We start from the raw sequence: 15,192 nt of genomic DNA on the forward strand, positions 1-15,192 counted from the left end.
GGTATTAGCTACAGGTCTGACAAGGTGCTGGGATTTGTTCTATAGGCTGCAGGGTCTGACAAGAGGATGCTGGGATTGTAGTATACAGGCTAAGGTTGCAGGGATGGCTGGGATTTGTATTTATGTTGTGAGTAGACAGTTGTTAGAAAGCAGCAGTTGACGAAGAGGATGCTGAGGGTTTGTGTGGCGTGTATGAGTGGGGATGCTGTGGCGCAGATTCTGACTGGGGATTGGATCTGCGGGATTTGGTTGTTATTGTCAATAGTACGAATGCAAGTGTAGAAGACTACAGGTCTGAAGGGATCTGGATTTTTACTATAAGGCTACAGGTCTGAAGACAAGGATGTCGATTGTACTATACAGGCTGCAGTGGTCTGACAAGGAATGCTGGGATTTGGTACTATAGGCGCAGGTCACAAAGGATGTGGGATTTGTACTACAGGCTACAGGTCTGACAAGCGGATGCTGGATTTGTAGGGTCAGTAACAGTGTAAGACTACAGGTCTGACAAGGGATTGCTGGGATTTTGGAGGTCAGTGACAGTTAGGAAGGAGGTTAGACAGGTCGTGACAAGGGGTCTGCGGGGGATCTGTACTCTACGGTACAGGTTGACAAGGAATCGCTGGGATTTGTACTATAGGCCTGCAAGGTCTGGAAAAGTATAACTGAAGGGATTTGGAATATGAGATTAGCGGATAAACAGGGTGAACAAGGGTCTGGATAGATACTACAGGTGCAGTCTGACAAGGGATCTGGATTTGTAGGTCAGCAACAGTTAGAAGACTACAGTCGAAGGGAGTGCTGGGATTTGTGATTCATAGGCTGGCAGGTCTGCATGGGATTGCTGGGATTTGTAGGTGAGTAGGCTACAGGTCTGACAGAGGGATGGCTGGATGATTTGTTCTATTAGGCTGCAGGTCTGACAAGGATTGCATTGAGGGATTTGTAGTATACGGGGTACAGGTGGACAAGGAGCCTGGGATTTGTCGGTCGAGGTAAACATTTTAGAAAAGACTACAGGGTCTGAGCAAGGGATGCTGGGATTTGTGTACTTATAGGATGCAGGTTGAGACGGGGATTTGTAGTCAGTAACAGTTAGAAGATAAGGTCTGACAAGGATGCTTGGAGATTTTACTAGATAAGGGAGGTAGGTCGTGACAAGGATATAATCGGGGATGTGGTGACTACGTAATGGCGTGCCAGTGACCAGGGTGCGCTGGAAATATGTGTAGGATCGGTAAGCAGAGTTAGATAGGTAGAAGACGACATGTTCTGTATACACGGGATGCTGGGCATGTTTGTATTATACTATAGAATGGTGTAGAGGTGCCTTGGTGAGCAAGCGAATGCTGGGATTTGTAGACTTATATATACTATCAGGTATGCTGAACAATGGTGGATGACTGGGGTGGGATTTTGTACTAAGGCTGAGGGTTGTTACTAGTAAGAGGATGGCTGGGAATTTGAGCTATTATAGGTTCAGAGATTCTTGACAGGGATACTGGAGATTCTATGTAATCTATGGCGTAATGGTCTAGACAAGGGATGCATGATTTGTGAGGATCAGTAAAGTGTGAAGGAGCTATACATGCTCTGCAAAGGCGATGAGCTGTGGATTTTGGTAGAGGCAGTAACAGTTAGGTGAAGACTACAGGTCTGACAGGGATGGCTGAGATTATGTACTATAGGGCTACAGGGTCTGACAAGGGATTGCGGATTTTGTACTATGGCTCAGGATCTGACAAGGGATGCTGGGATTGTGTAGAGAGCAGTAAGAACGCTAAGGCGACTGTGTCAATGGGCTAGACGCACGAGTTGCTTGTGCTGAAGGCGCGATTGTGGGATTTTGAATAGTTCAGTACACAGTAAGATGACTATAGGTCTGAACAAGGGATTGCTGGAATTATACTATAGGGCTGCAGGTCTGACAGGGATGTGGGATTCTGGTACTATAGAGCACAGGTCTGACAAGGAATGCTCGGATTTGTATATAGGCTGCGGTTGACAAGGGGATGTGGGATTTAGTACTACTAAGGCTACAGGTCTTACAAGGGATGCTGGGATAATGTAAGCCTTGATAGGGCTAACAGCGTCGACAGGGATGTTGGGAGATTTGTAGTGCAGCCAACATTATGAAACTGACAGGATTGTAGAAATACTGGCTATAGAGAGTGGCGCTGAGGTATTAGGTTTCTACGATGGTGCATAGGGTCTGACAAGGATGTTGGGTATGTGTAGTCAGTAACAGTTTAGAAGAGCTAAACAGTCTGACAAGGGATGCTTGGGATTGTACTAATAGGCTGCGGATCTGACAAGGGGAATGTGGGATTTGTGAGGTCTGGTAAAAGTTAAGAAGACTACAGGTTGAGCAGGGATGCTGGATGTGTAATATAGGCTGCAGGTCTGACAAGGGATGCTGGGATTTGTAGGTCAGTAACAGTTTAGAAGACTACAGGTCTGACAAGGGATGCTGGGATTTTTACTATAGGCTACAGGTCTGACAAGAGATGCTGGGATTTGTACTACAGGCTGCAAGTCTGACAAGGGATGCTGGGATTTGTAGGTCAGTAACAGTTAGAAGACTACAGGTCTGACAAGGGATGCTGGGATTTTTACTATAGGCTACAGGTCTGACAAGGAATGCTGGATTTGTACTACAGGCTACAGGTCTTAAAAGGGATGCTGGGATATGTACTATAGGCTACAAGGTCTGACAAGGGATGCTGGGATTTGTAGGTCAGTAACAGTTAGAAGACTACAGGTCTGACAAGGGATGCTGGGATTTGTAGGTCAGTAACAGTTAGAAGACTACAGGTCTGACAAGGGATGCTGGGATTTGTACTATAGGCTGCAGGTCTGACAAGGGATGCTGGGATTTGTACTACAGGCTACAGGTCTGACAAGGGATGCTGGGATTTGTAGGTCAGTAACAGTTAGAAGACTCCAGGTCTGACAAGGGATGCTGGGATTTGTACTATAGGCTGCAGGTCTGACAAGGAATGCTGGGATTTGTACGATAGGCTGCTGGTCTGACAAGGGATGCTGGATTTGTACTATAGGCTACAGGTCTGACAAGGGATGCTGGGATTTGTAGATCAGTAACAGACGACTAAAGGCTACAGGTCTGTCAAGGGCTAGACCACGAGTTGCTGGTCTGACAAGGGATGCTGGGATTTGTAGTTCAGTAACAGTAAGAAGACTACAGGTCTGACAAGGGATGCTGGGAATTATAATATAGGCTGCAGGTCTGACAAGGGATGCTGGGATTTGTACTATAGGCTACAGGTCTGACAAGGGATGCTGGGATTTGTAGTTCATTAAGATCTAGAAGACTACAGGGCTACAGGTCTGACAAGGGATGCTGGGATTTGTAGGTCAGTAACATTTAGAAGACTACAGGCTACAGGTCTGACAAGGGATGCTGGGATTTGTACTATAGGCTAAAGGTCTGACAAGGGATGCTGGGATTTGTACTATAGGCTACAGGTCTGACAAGGGATGCTGGGATCTCTAGGTCAGTAACAGTTAGAAAACCACAAGCTGCTGGTCTGACAAGAGATGCTGGGATTTGTAGTTCATTAAGAGCTAGAAGACTACAGGCTGCAGGTCTGACAAGGGATGCTGGGATTTGTACTACAGGCTACAGGTCTGACAAGGGATGCTGGGATTTGTACTATAGGCTGCAGGTCTGACAAGGGATGCTGGGAGTTTCTCTATAGGCTGCAGGTCTGAAAAGGGATGCTGGGATTTGTACTATAGGCTACAGGTCTGACAAGGGATGCTGGCATTTGTCGTTCATTAAGAGCTAGAAGACTACAGGCTGCAGGTCTGACAAGGGATGCTGGGATTTGTAGTTCATTAAGAGCTAGAAGACTACAGGCTGCAGGTCTGACAAGGGATGCTGGATTTGTTACTACAGGCTACAGGTGTGACAAGGATGCTGGATTTGTACTACAGGCTACAGGTGTGACAAGGGATGCTGGGATTTGTACTATAGGCTGCAGGTCTGACAAGGGATGCTGGGAGTTGCTCTATAGGCTGCAGGTCTGAAAAGGGATGCTGGGAGTTGTTCTATAGGCTACAGGTCTGACAAGGGATGCTGGGATTTGTACTATAGGCTACAGGTCTGACAAGGGATGCTGGGATTTGTAGATCAGTAACAGACGACTAAAGGCTACAGGTCTGTCAAGGGCTAGACCACGAGTTGCTGGTCTGACGGGATGCTGGGATTTGTAGTTCAGTAACAGTAAGAAGACTACAGGTCTGACAAGGGATGCTGGGAATTATACTATAGGCTGCAGGTCTGACAAGGGATGCTGGGATTTGTACTATAGGCTACAGGTCTGACAAGGGATGCTGGGATTTGTACTATAGGGGTCTGACAAGGGATTTGTACTACAGGCTACAGGTCTTACAAGGATGCTGGGATATGTACTATAGGCTACAGGTCTGACAAGGGATGCTGGGATTTGTACTATAGGCTACAGGTCTGACAAGGGATGCTGGATTTGTACTACAGGCTACAGGTCTTACAAGGGATGCTGGGATATGTACTATAGGCTACAGGTCTGACAAGGGATGCTGGGAATTATACTATAGGGCTACAGGTCTGACAAGGGATGCTGGGATTTTTACTACAGGCTGCAGGTCTGACAAGGGATGCTGGGATTTGTAGGTCAGTAAACAGTTAGAAGACTACAGGTCTGACAAGGGATGCTGGATTTGTACTATAGGCTACAGGTCTGACAAGGGATGCTGGGATTTGTAGTTCATTAAGAGCTAGAAGACTACAGGCTGCAGGTCTGACAAGGGATGCTGGGATTTGTAGTTCATTAAGAGCTAGAAGACTACAGGCTGCAGGTCTGACAAGGGATGCTGGGATTTGTACTATAGGCTACAGGTCTGACAAGGGATGCTGGGATTTGTACTATAGGCTGCAGGTCTGACAAGGGATGCTGGGAGTTGCTCTATAGGCTGCAGGTCTGAAAAGGGATGCTGGGAGTTGTTCTATAGGCTACAGGTCTGACAAGGGATGCTGGGATTTGTACTATAGGCTACAGGTGTGACAATGGATGCTGGGATTTGTAGTTCATTAAGAGCTAGAAGACTACAGGCTGCAGGTGTGACAAGGGATGCTGGGACATTCAGGACATGAGTAACAGTGACTGGGATTTGCAGCTCCAAAACTTTTTCCTTTAAAGCTTTTTAAGAAGTCAGTTTTATATACAAAGTGAGATGCAACGAGAAATATGGAAATAAATAGTATTGGAGGAGAAACACCAAGTGGCCAACTGTCAACTGTCACTCCAACACTGGGTGACCCCTGTTATATGGGAACATGGGAGATTTCAGACTTTTCCCCTTAATCATTTCTTAACTTTCCCTTAAAGCTTTTTTAAGAAGTAAATGTTATATACAAAGTGAGATACAGAGAGAAATATAAATATTAATAGCATTAGAGGGGAAATCTGAACAGCAAGTGGCCGTCACTCCAGATGTTGCATAGTGACTCCTGTTATATATTAACATAGGAGATTTCTGAATTGTTATTATTTCTTAATTTGCATTTCTGACTTTTTATTATTTCTTAACTTGCACTTATTTTAAATATAAAGTAATTGGAATCCCAAACGTTATTTTATTCTTTCTGTATTTAGCCTGACAGGTGTGTAGTCTCCCTGCATCCCTGTTCCTTCCCCCAACTCTCCTATAATCTATTAAAATGACAAAACCAAGGCTAATATCCCAGGCGCCATCTAGTGACTCAATTTAGTAGTGATTTTCTTCATTTATATCATATACATTCATTTATTCCCATAAATTGTCCCCCCAGTGTGGTTCTGTGCATCCACTCACCTCTGATCCCAGAAATGAAAGTGAGAATCCGTTATTTAACTGTCAGTTAGTCGTGCGGCCCAAATGCCAGGATGTACTTCCTGTTGTATTTATTCCTGAGTTGTCTGTAGTCTGCCTGTTTCCCCCATTCCTCCCATAATGATTATTTTTCTATTAGAATATACACAAAAGCCAGGCTAATATCCCAGGCACTAGCCAGTGTCACACTCAGATAGTCAATCCTTCATTTCTGCCCATTATTTCCTTAATGCCCCCGTGTATCAATGCTCCGCTCAACCCTTGATCCCAGAAAATAAAAAAGTGAGTTTACAGCCAATCACGTTATATGTTTATATCCTGATAGTGATTGGCTGCAAGTTCAGCACATGTTACATGCTGCTTAGATAAGTGGGACCCAGTAAGGAGATGTGGGGGTTCAGCCCTATGGAAACCTCCCATGAGCCTCTATGGATAGAAGATAAATTACCTGCCCTGGGATGTTCGCACCAAGTGCTGAGGGAAGTCCCATTCTACCATCTTTAATGCTGGCATCAATATTCTCTCCCAGTGTGCGTTTGACAGTGACGGACCCACAGTAGCCATTATGCTGCTCTGTCATACATCTCCCTTTCTGATTGAAGGTCTCCAGCGATGTCCCACCTCTACCAAAGGTTCCCATCCTTCTTGTACTTCTGTCCTACCGAGAGGTAAAGTCATCACACCATTGGAGAGCACGTCTGAGTCACTGGGAAATTGGGGTTACAGTAAAAAAGGGACATTTATATAAATGATCATCTTTGATTCCTATCATACAGACCAACTGCAGGAAGCTTATTCTTTCTATCGGTCCCAAGTTCACCACAAATAACCCGTTTTTATTAAGAAGAAAATGTGGTGGTCATTTTTCCCATATTGTGTATTATTTTCATTGGCTTATTTGAACCTTGAATCTAAAATGCCTATCTTTTTATACCCTGGTGCTAGGCTCAGTCCCCCTGGCAGCCTGAAAGCAGCTGTATTATAAAGCTTGATGTGACGGCTATTTCTTATATTAAATGTTTTACAGATTCGATTACTCTGTGTGAAAAACTGGTCATTTTGATGGCGTGCCCTGAGCTTTAAAATGGCCATAACATGGAAATATAAAAATACATAGATCTTTCTATGTACAGGCAGCTTGAAGGGGTTGTTGACCTTTGAGTTCATAATAAGGGGCAGATTTATCAAGGGTCGAAGTAAAATAGAATTTTCAAGCTATTTTTGACTATTTCAAATTTGATTAGTGATGGGTGAAATTCTCTCATTTCGCTTCGAGAATTTCCCGCAAAAACCCAGCAAAAGTCCATCACTAAATTTTGACTATTCAAATATCGAAATTTATCATGTACTGTCTCTTTAAAAACTTTGGGACCATTCGCCATCTAAATCCTGGCAAATTGCTTGTTTTAGCCTATGGGGGACCTCCTTGAACCTACTTGGAGACATTTGGTGGAAGTAGATCGAATACGATCTTAGTTTGATTCAAACGATTCAAATACAGCCTATTCACCCGCAGAAAAAAAACTCTTTTTTAAACAAATTTTGACAAATTTCTTCGAATTTCAAGTTATGGGAGTTCAAAAAAAAAACTCCCATTACTTCGAAATTCGACCCTTGATAAATCTGCCCCTTAATGTTTACATGAATATCTAGTAGACTTAAGGTATGAAGAGCCAAATTATAGAAACATCCGTTATCTGGAAAACCCCAGGTCCGAGCATTCTGGATAAAGGATCCATACTGTACTTCCCAGTCTGCTTTATAAAGCCAGTCCCCCAACCATTTGCAATCCAAAGAGCATCATGCCCCATCTAGGATCCTATTAGCCAAGTATCTCCTGCACCCACTGGGCATGTCCAGTATTGTAGACTTTCCAAAAGTGGGATCTGGAGATACTTGGCTAATTCGATGCAACATGGCAGCATGGCGATCTTTGATAATATACCTCAGGTGGGTGCAATTTTATGGAAGGTGTGCACCCACTTGGGTCACATGTTTAGCACTTTAAATAACTAGGAAACACCTAATATATTGGTGGATTTCAGTCCTATAAGGGATTTAATTACCTATCCAGGGATGTTGGCATCTCCCTCATATTGACCTTTTCTGCTTCCTTGTCTTTGCCTTGGCCTGAATAGTCTCTCTCAGGTTGTAGTTGCCACAGACCCACAGAAGATGTTTTACCGCTGTGTAATTGATCTCACTATTTTTTTCTTGGAGGTCTCCAGCCATGAGATTGTGCACCAGTGCCCAAGATTCCTGTCTTCTTCATACCTTCACCTTCCAAAAGAAAACATAGTACTTTAGATACCAATGTATAACTCCAGCCTTGCGTGTTTCTTACTACACAGACAAACTGTTAATTTGTACTTGCAACAAACTTTTATCCCATTTATATGTAGAAGCTGCCATAGCGTTTGTCAGATAACATCTTTAGCAAAGAGCTGGTCCTCACAGATTCAGGTGATCCACTGGAGGTTATAATTTGATGGGGAAAAAAATAACTAATGAATATTTAAAAGCTTTTCACAGCCTTTACGTCCTTTTAAATTAGACAACAGAAGCAGAAACACCATTGCTGTTTTGGAGAGAATACTTGCTTATTAACTTACAGCTGATGTGCAATTTGAAGGGAATGGGTCAAAGAAGAGAGAAGGTGAGAGGGAATGGGTCAAGGAAGAGAGAGAGAGGGAATGGGTCAAGGAAGAGAATGAAGGAAGAGAGCAAGGAAGAGAGAGGGAATGGTTCAAGGAAGACAGATGGAATGGGTCAAGGAAGAGAAGGAGAATGAGAGGGAATGGGTCAACTCAAGGAAGATAGAGAGAGGAATGGGTCAAGGAAGAGAGAGGGAATGGTTCAAGGAAGAAAGGATGGAATGGGTCAAGGAAGAGAAGGAGAATGAGAGGGAATGAAGTGAGAGGGAATGGGTCAAGGAAGAAGAGAATGGGAGGGAATGGGTCAAGGAAGAGAGAGAGAATGAGAGGAATGGGTCAAGGAAGAGAGAGGGAATGGGTCAAGGAAGAGAGAGTGAGTGAGATTTTAAAAAATCATTAGTTTCTTACAGTTACTGTATCTCACACATTATCATCATTGAGAGTGTAATAATTTTGGGAACCCACTTTGCCACCTTCTGTGGGGCTCACCTGTTGGCACGGGCAAAGCTGAGCCTCACAGCATGGAGACTGGCCGTGTATCCCATTTAAGGCAACTCCATTGGCGCCAGCAAGTGGTGCTCCTCCAGCAGTCTCATGGGATCGTGAAATTCAAGAAATAAAGTCAAATTTACCTGACACTTCTCCAGTAAGAGTCTGCCAGTGGCATAGGTAAATATCCCTGCGCCCCACAGCAAAGATATTTTTCACTCGTACTGTATATACTCAGGTCCGGACTGAGAATTTAAATAGTCCCTGGCATTTCAGGTATACAAAGGCCCAATCAGTCCCCGCCTACCAGCCCACTAAATAACTGACTGTCTAATGGCACCTTATACAGCCCCTCTGGCATTTGTCAGAACCCACAGGTTGCCAGTCCGGGCCTGTATATACTGAAACGACTCCCACTGGACTCGGTATGCTTTCTGGGCTGCCCAGCATTGCAGTTTTTTGCTTCCTCTATAACCGAGGTCCTCTTTAAAACATGTCACCTCTGTCTTCCAAACTCCAAAAATGTAATATAACTCTGGTCCACTCCCAGTGTCTCTTAATCATCTCTGCTGCCTTTATTAAAAGTTTCCAGCAGAGCAAATATTTTAAGAACCCACCATTTTTAAACCCTATAACCAGTGGTTAATCCAAGGAAAATGGTTGAATCAAAACAGCTCCAGACAGTAATTTTCAACTGCAATTGTTTATTAAGCAGTGTAGGCACACTACATGTTTCGGGCAGAGCCCTTTATCAACGATAAAGTAGTAACTGACTTGTGTCCTGCATCCGTTCCCTCTTCCCTAATGTTCTCTGTCTCTCCCTGCAGCCTCTCTTGTCCAGCATTTCTCTCTCGCCAATCAGCCTCTCTTGTCCAGCCGTTCTGTTCCATTTCCTCCCACCAGTATTTCTCTCTCCCCCGCAGCCGTTCTCTCCCCGCAGCCGTTCCCACTGCCCAGAGCCGGATTAAGACTAAACGGGTCCTAGGTAAGGTAGTGCTTCTCCTCGAACCACTTAAAGGTACAGTTGTAAAAGAAGCACTGCTATGTTAGCGCATACCTCCCAACATTTTGGAAATAGAAAGAGGGATAAAGAAAAGTTGTAGCGCATCGGAAAAAAATTGTGGCCACACCCCCTAATTACCATGTTCATTTCATTACAGTTTTGCACAGTCCCACTCCCAGAGACCCTTTACAAATTACTTTGCCCCCAAATAATTTTTTGGGGGGTTTTGTCATTTTTTTGAGGGTTTTTTTGTAGTTTTTTTTTTTTCTCAGTTCTGTCTGCCCCCCTTCCTCACTCCCTGCAACAGTTCAACAGTCCCACACCCAGTCATGCAATGACCCACAGACCCTTTTGATAACTAGACATTTCTTTTAGCTGTACCTAAAGTATTCTGAGAATGATGAACCCCCAGTAGTTCCGCCACGGCTGACAGCACATCAGTCCAGGTTGCTGGCCTCACATTCATACCTCTCAACTGTCCCGTTTTTAGAGGGACAGTCCCTCTTTTGACAGCTCAACCCGCAGTCCCTCGTTTGTACTGGAAAGTCCAGTTTTTCTCTGCACTGAACAGCTAGGAAAAGAAACAAAGTTTCTAACTTAATTGGCTTTTGGCCGAGAGCCCAGAACAGCCACAACTGCAGATAAGATACTTTTGTAAAAACTTTTTAGATAAGTAATTGTAACAATAAAAGATAACAGGTCCCTTGGAAGAAGTCAGACTCGCAGCTTAAAGGGCAATTCACCTTCATTAGCAAAACTGTAATAACTGAAAAATACACAGAAATATGTTCAAACGTTCATAACCTGCCAAATTTTGTAAAATGAACATGGTAATTAGGGGGTGTGGCCACAAAAATAGGCATGGTCAAAAAAATTCACCACAAAACTTTTTTGTCCCTCCTTTTATTTCCAAAATGTTGGGCGGTATGAGATAAGGACGCACATTGATGTCACATAAGTACAGTGGCGTAACTACCGGGAGAGCAGGGGGTGCGATTGAGCCAGGGCCCGCACCCCCTCAGGGTCCCCCGGCAGTTTGCGCGCCACTGACTCCGGCTTATTCCGGACAGAAAATAACGTACAGAGGGGGGCGGGCGGCTGCACGTCCCACACCAGGGCCCACTCCCCTCTAGTTATGTTGCTGGTCCAGTAGCAGAGACAGGAGGGGGTGAGAGAGAAATAGAGAGAGAAGGGAGGGTGAGGTGGGAGCAGCTAGACGTGTTTAAATTCCTTTGGCTTGAGGGGAAGGCGCTGCTTAGTTTCCACAGGAGCCTGGAGAAGCAGTGACGCTGCGACACTAACACAGAGCAACAAGTGCAATAAGAGAGCGTGTGTCAGAGAGCAGTGCACTACCTTCCTGTCACATAGACTCATGGATAACTTCCAGGCACAGCCGCACTGACACACATTTCTAATTACTCTGCTTTATCACTGCCTCGTGGCTATTGTTTATCGGGACTCCTGCTCCAAGCGTCTGATTGGACAGAGATCACGGGACTAGCAGCCAAATGATCATTGGCTACCCACAACCAATAAGGAAGTGGCTGCTTCAGGAGAGAGCTGTATAGGTTCCAGCACCTCCGTGAATTTCCCTGTGAGGGTCCCTCACTGTCACCACAGCCTGTTCAGACGCTCTGCCGACTGCGTCTCCCCAGCCAGCGCGACCTTAATCCTCCTGGCTGCTCTGTGTGCTACTTCCGGTGCTGTGTGGAGGAACAGCGCTGAGTCAAGGGCGCACACAGTGGCGACTCACAATACATTATATAAGATTCCCTGGTTTGTCCTGCTCTCACCTGATAACTCTACCTGTGGCCCCAGCCCTCCATACAATCTCCACCCACAAACTTTCCCGTTGCCAGGTAACCCAGATCACGTGCCCCTGCGGGACTTCCGCCGGGGAATGCTTTCTGCTTGAAGCCGGGACCCGCTCACGTGACGTCTCACCATGGCGGATACAAGCAATCAGCTCATGTTGGGCGCCGGCCTGACAGTTTTGTCGCATCCGATGATGTATGTGAAGGTGCTGGTGCAGGTCAGTGCCCTTTCTCGGCTCGGCCTGTGGCACACGGTTAATAGGCCCATTGTCCGTGTCACCAGAGCGTCTGTCTGTGCTATGGGAGCTGCTTAGGGTCATACAGCTCCTGTCAGGGCAGGGGGCGTGCAGATCCCTTATTTGTCAAAAATGGCAGCCTGTGGTGGTGAAGAAGGCAGTGTCTAGCAAGGTGGTTTATTATTATTATTATTATTATGGGTCTGTGAGCTGGGGAGGGTTATGAGTCTTCATATAAAAGTGCTGCTATTTAGCTGAGAAAGGGGAAGTGCGAATAGACAGCACATTAGTAGGGAGGATTTCTTAATTGGCTAAAAACCATTACAGGGGCTGTTTACCTTTCAATGCATTTTCAGTATGATATAGAGAGGGCTATTCTGAGACAATTTGCAATTGTTTTTTATTTATGGTTTTTGATTTCTTTAGCTTTTTTTTTACCCAGTTTGCCATTGAATCCACCTGGTTGCTAGGGTCCAAATTCCCCTAGCAACCATTCACTGATTTCGGAGGCTGGAATATGAATAGGATCGCCTGACTAGAAAGACGAGTAATAAAAAGAATCAATAACAATCAGGGGTGTCACTAGATACTACTGGGCCTCACAGAAAATAATTTTTAGGCCCCCAAAATGTTGAGGTTGACTTTTTTTTTTACCAATATTTATTGAAACTGTATAGGAATTAGGAAAACCAATTTGGAGCAGGCACTCAATGAAGGCAAACTTCCACCAGGCAAATAGTTCAAAGTGAAAAGAGTTTATTGTGTCCACAGCCTTACATGCCATAAACACTTAATCATAGGCTAATGATTAAGTGTTTATGACACAAAACGTGTAAGGCTGTGGACACAATAAACTCTTTTCACTTTGAACTATTTGCCTGGTGGAAGTTTGCCTTCATTGAGTGCCTACTCCAAATTGGTTTTTCGGTTTGTCCGCTCCCTGTGCTGAGAGCTCAGAGCGGTGCACTTGGGCCACTCCCCCTTCGTGGTGAGTAATCACTTTACTTTTGGAGACCCTAATATCAGATGTATCATTGTATATGAATTAGGGCCTGATGGGGCCCCTATACCTCCTGGGCCCCCTGCAGGGTCTGCTTCCTCTAGTTACGCCCCTGATAACAATACTTTACAGTAGTGATGTGGGGGTTGGGTTTTTCTCGACCCTAACCCGCCCTCCGTTAGCCCGCGCCCACCCTCAGCTGACTTCCGCGTTCCTTTTATAAACCCGTGCCACAAATGATGTCACAAAAGGAGCGGGGCGAGCAGGCACGTGGCTATAAAGCCAGAAGTCGGAAGCCGGCATTTGACTGGAGGGGAGAGTTGGAGAAAAGCTCAACCCTGCACCCACTCGCAAAGAGGAGTGCGGGGTCGTCCTGAACCCGCCCGACCCCCAGGTAAACCAGTGGGTATCGGGACAGCCCGCACATCACTATTGTACAGGTATGGGACCTGCCATATAGAATGCTTGGGGCCTGAGATTTTCTGGATAACAGGTCTTTCCCTAATTTGGATAATTTCAACATAAAATAGACCCAATAGGCTGATTTTGCTTCCAATAAGGATTAATTATATCTTAGTTTGGAGCTACTGGTTTATTATTACATAGAAAAAGGAAATCGTTTTTAAAAATTTGGATTATTTGGATAAAATGGACTCAATGGGAAACAGTCATCCCGTAATTCGGAACTTTATTGATAACCGGTTTCCTGATAACGGATCTCATACCTGTACCTAATAACTCCCTTTTATGGGTCCATGTCCTCCCAAACAATCATTAATACTTGGGGAGATTTGAGCAGACTACAGTTGTATAGTATTTTATACTATAAGTCTGGAGATGTCCAGCTTTTGTTGAGTTGTGATGCCCAGCATTCCACTGACCGCAGTTGTGCAGGTGCAGGGAGTTGCAGCACGCTGGGGCCACAAGCTAGGCACAAGTCATACTGAGAAGGGAACATGGCAAAGTTCCTTATTCTGTTTATATGCCACAACAGATTGCTCTCGCATTTATTCTGCCTAAAAGTTAACATAAAGGTGAACAACCCCTTTAAAGTTTCTAATGCTAAAGGACTACTGCTGCACAAATATGGCAGCCCACTCATAAAGGAACATGGGGGGTAAGAAAGGTAATGTAAAAGCATCGCACAAATACTTTTATTGCAAAATTATAAATAGCATTCAAAAACAATGTTATGACAAATACAATTTTTTTTCTGGTGTCAGTATCTCTTTAAGGTAGGGAGGCCCAAATTACGAAAAGATCCATTATCCGGAAAACCCCAGGTCCCGAGCATTCTGGATAACAGGTCCCATACCTGTACTTTTTCCAAAATGTTGCGATACTGTCTTCTACTTAATACACCGGCACTTGGAACACTGCCTCAAAGCTAGGGGGACCGGGTAGGGAGCTGAAGCCGATCTTTGCTTGACTCCGGTGCTGTGATTGGCTATCCTCCTCCTAGGCAGTTCCATATATCAACAGGCCCCAATGATAAACATTTTGGTGAACACTGGAAGTTGCTGTGACATTTCCCTAATCCATCCAAATAATAAAAAAACAAAAAAGAAAGAAAATGTCCATGATCTTGAAATGTCACCAAAATCACCAAATTTAGGAATGGTTTGCGGCTTCGTACTTTGGAGTAGAAAGACATGCATACCCAATTTAGATTCGTGGGAATGTGTATTTTCCGAAAATATATGGTTTTCTGGGGTGAACGTACTTTTTTCTACTTTTCCCCCTTCAAAACGATGTAAATGTGTTGATTTTGCAGTATCTGAAATGACGGACCATATGGGGGTCTTCCTTTTGGGGCCCTATTGCCACGTGCTTGGGTACACCTATACATATTGGGCATCAAACTGTTCACAGGACCCTAGGCTTTCATATTTGGGGTGATATCTCTTGATAGCTAAAAGTATGTGGGTAATATGATGCTGCAGGGTAGAAATTTTGAAGTGATTTTTGGAAATGTCCCCAAAATCACCAAATTTAGGAATGGTTTGTGGCTTGGTACTTTGGAGAAGAAAGACATGCATACCCAATTTGGATTTAGGGGAATGTGTACTTTCCGAAAATATGTTTTTTTGGGGTGAAAGTACTTTTTTCTACCTTTGCCGCC

General features: G+C 44.5%; 2 protein-coding genes across 13 annotated transcripts in view; one reads left to right on the plus strand and one right to left on the minus strand.

The window, feature by feature from the left end:
* astl2a.S (astacin-like metallo-endopeptidase 2 gene a S homeolog) overlaps nt 1-15,192 on the plus strand; it is a 265,316-nt gene that overhangs the window by 63,025 nt on the left and 187,099 nt on the right. Inside the window, exon 1 of one of the 12 annotated variants that reach the window (XM_041560929.1) lies at nt 10,973-12,052. The exons of 7 other annotated variants lie outside the window; for them this stretch is intronic. The gene's annotated coding sequence lies outside the window, so the exon portion shown is untranslated. 4 more of the 12 variants (XR_005960812.1, XR_005960811.1, XM_041560934.1 and 1 more) reach the window with 4 other exon arrangements.
* LOC121393181 (traf2 and NCK-interacting protein kinase-like) overlaps nt 1-15,192 on the minus strand; it is a 44,618-nt gene that overhangs the window by 18,136 nt on the left and 11,290 nt on the right. The gene's annotated exons all lie outside the window — the stretch shown is intronic.

This window comes from Xenopus laevis, chromosome 4S (assembly GCF_017654675.1).
Source record: "Xenopus laevis strain J_2021 chromosome 4S, Xenopus_laevis_v10.1, whole genome shotgun sequence".
Lineage (NCBI taxonomy): Eukaryota > Metazoa > Chordata > Amphibia > Anura > Pipidae > Xenopus > Xenopus laevis.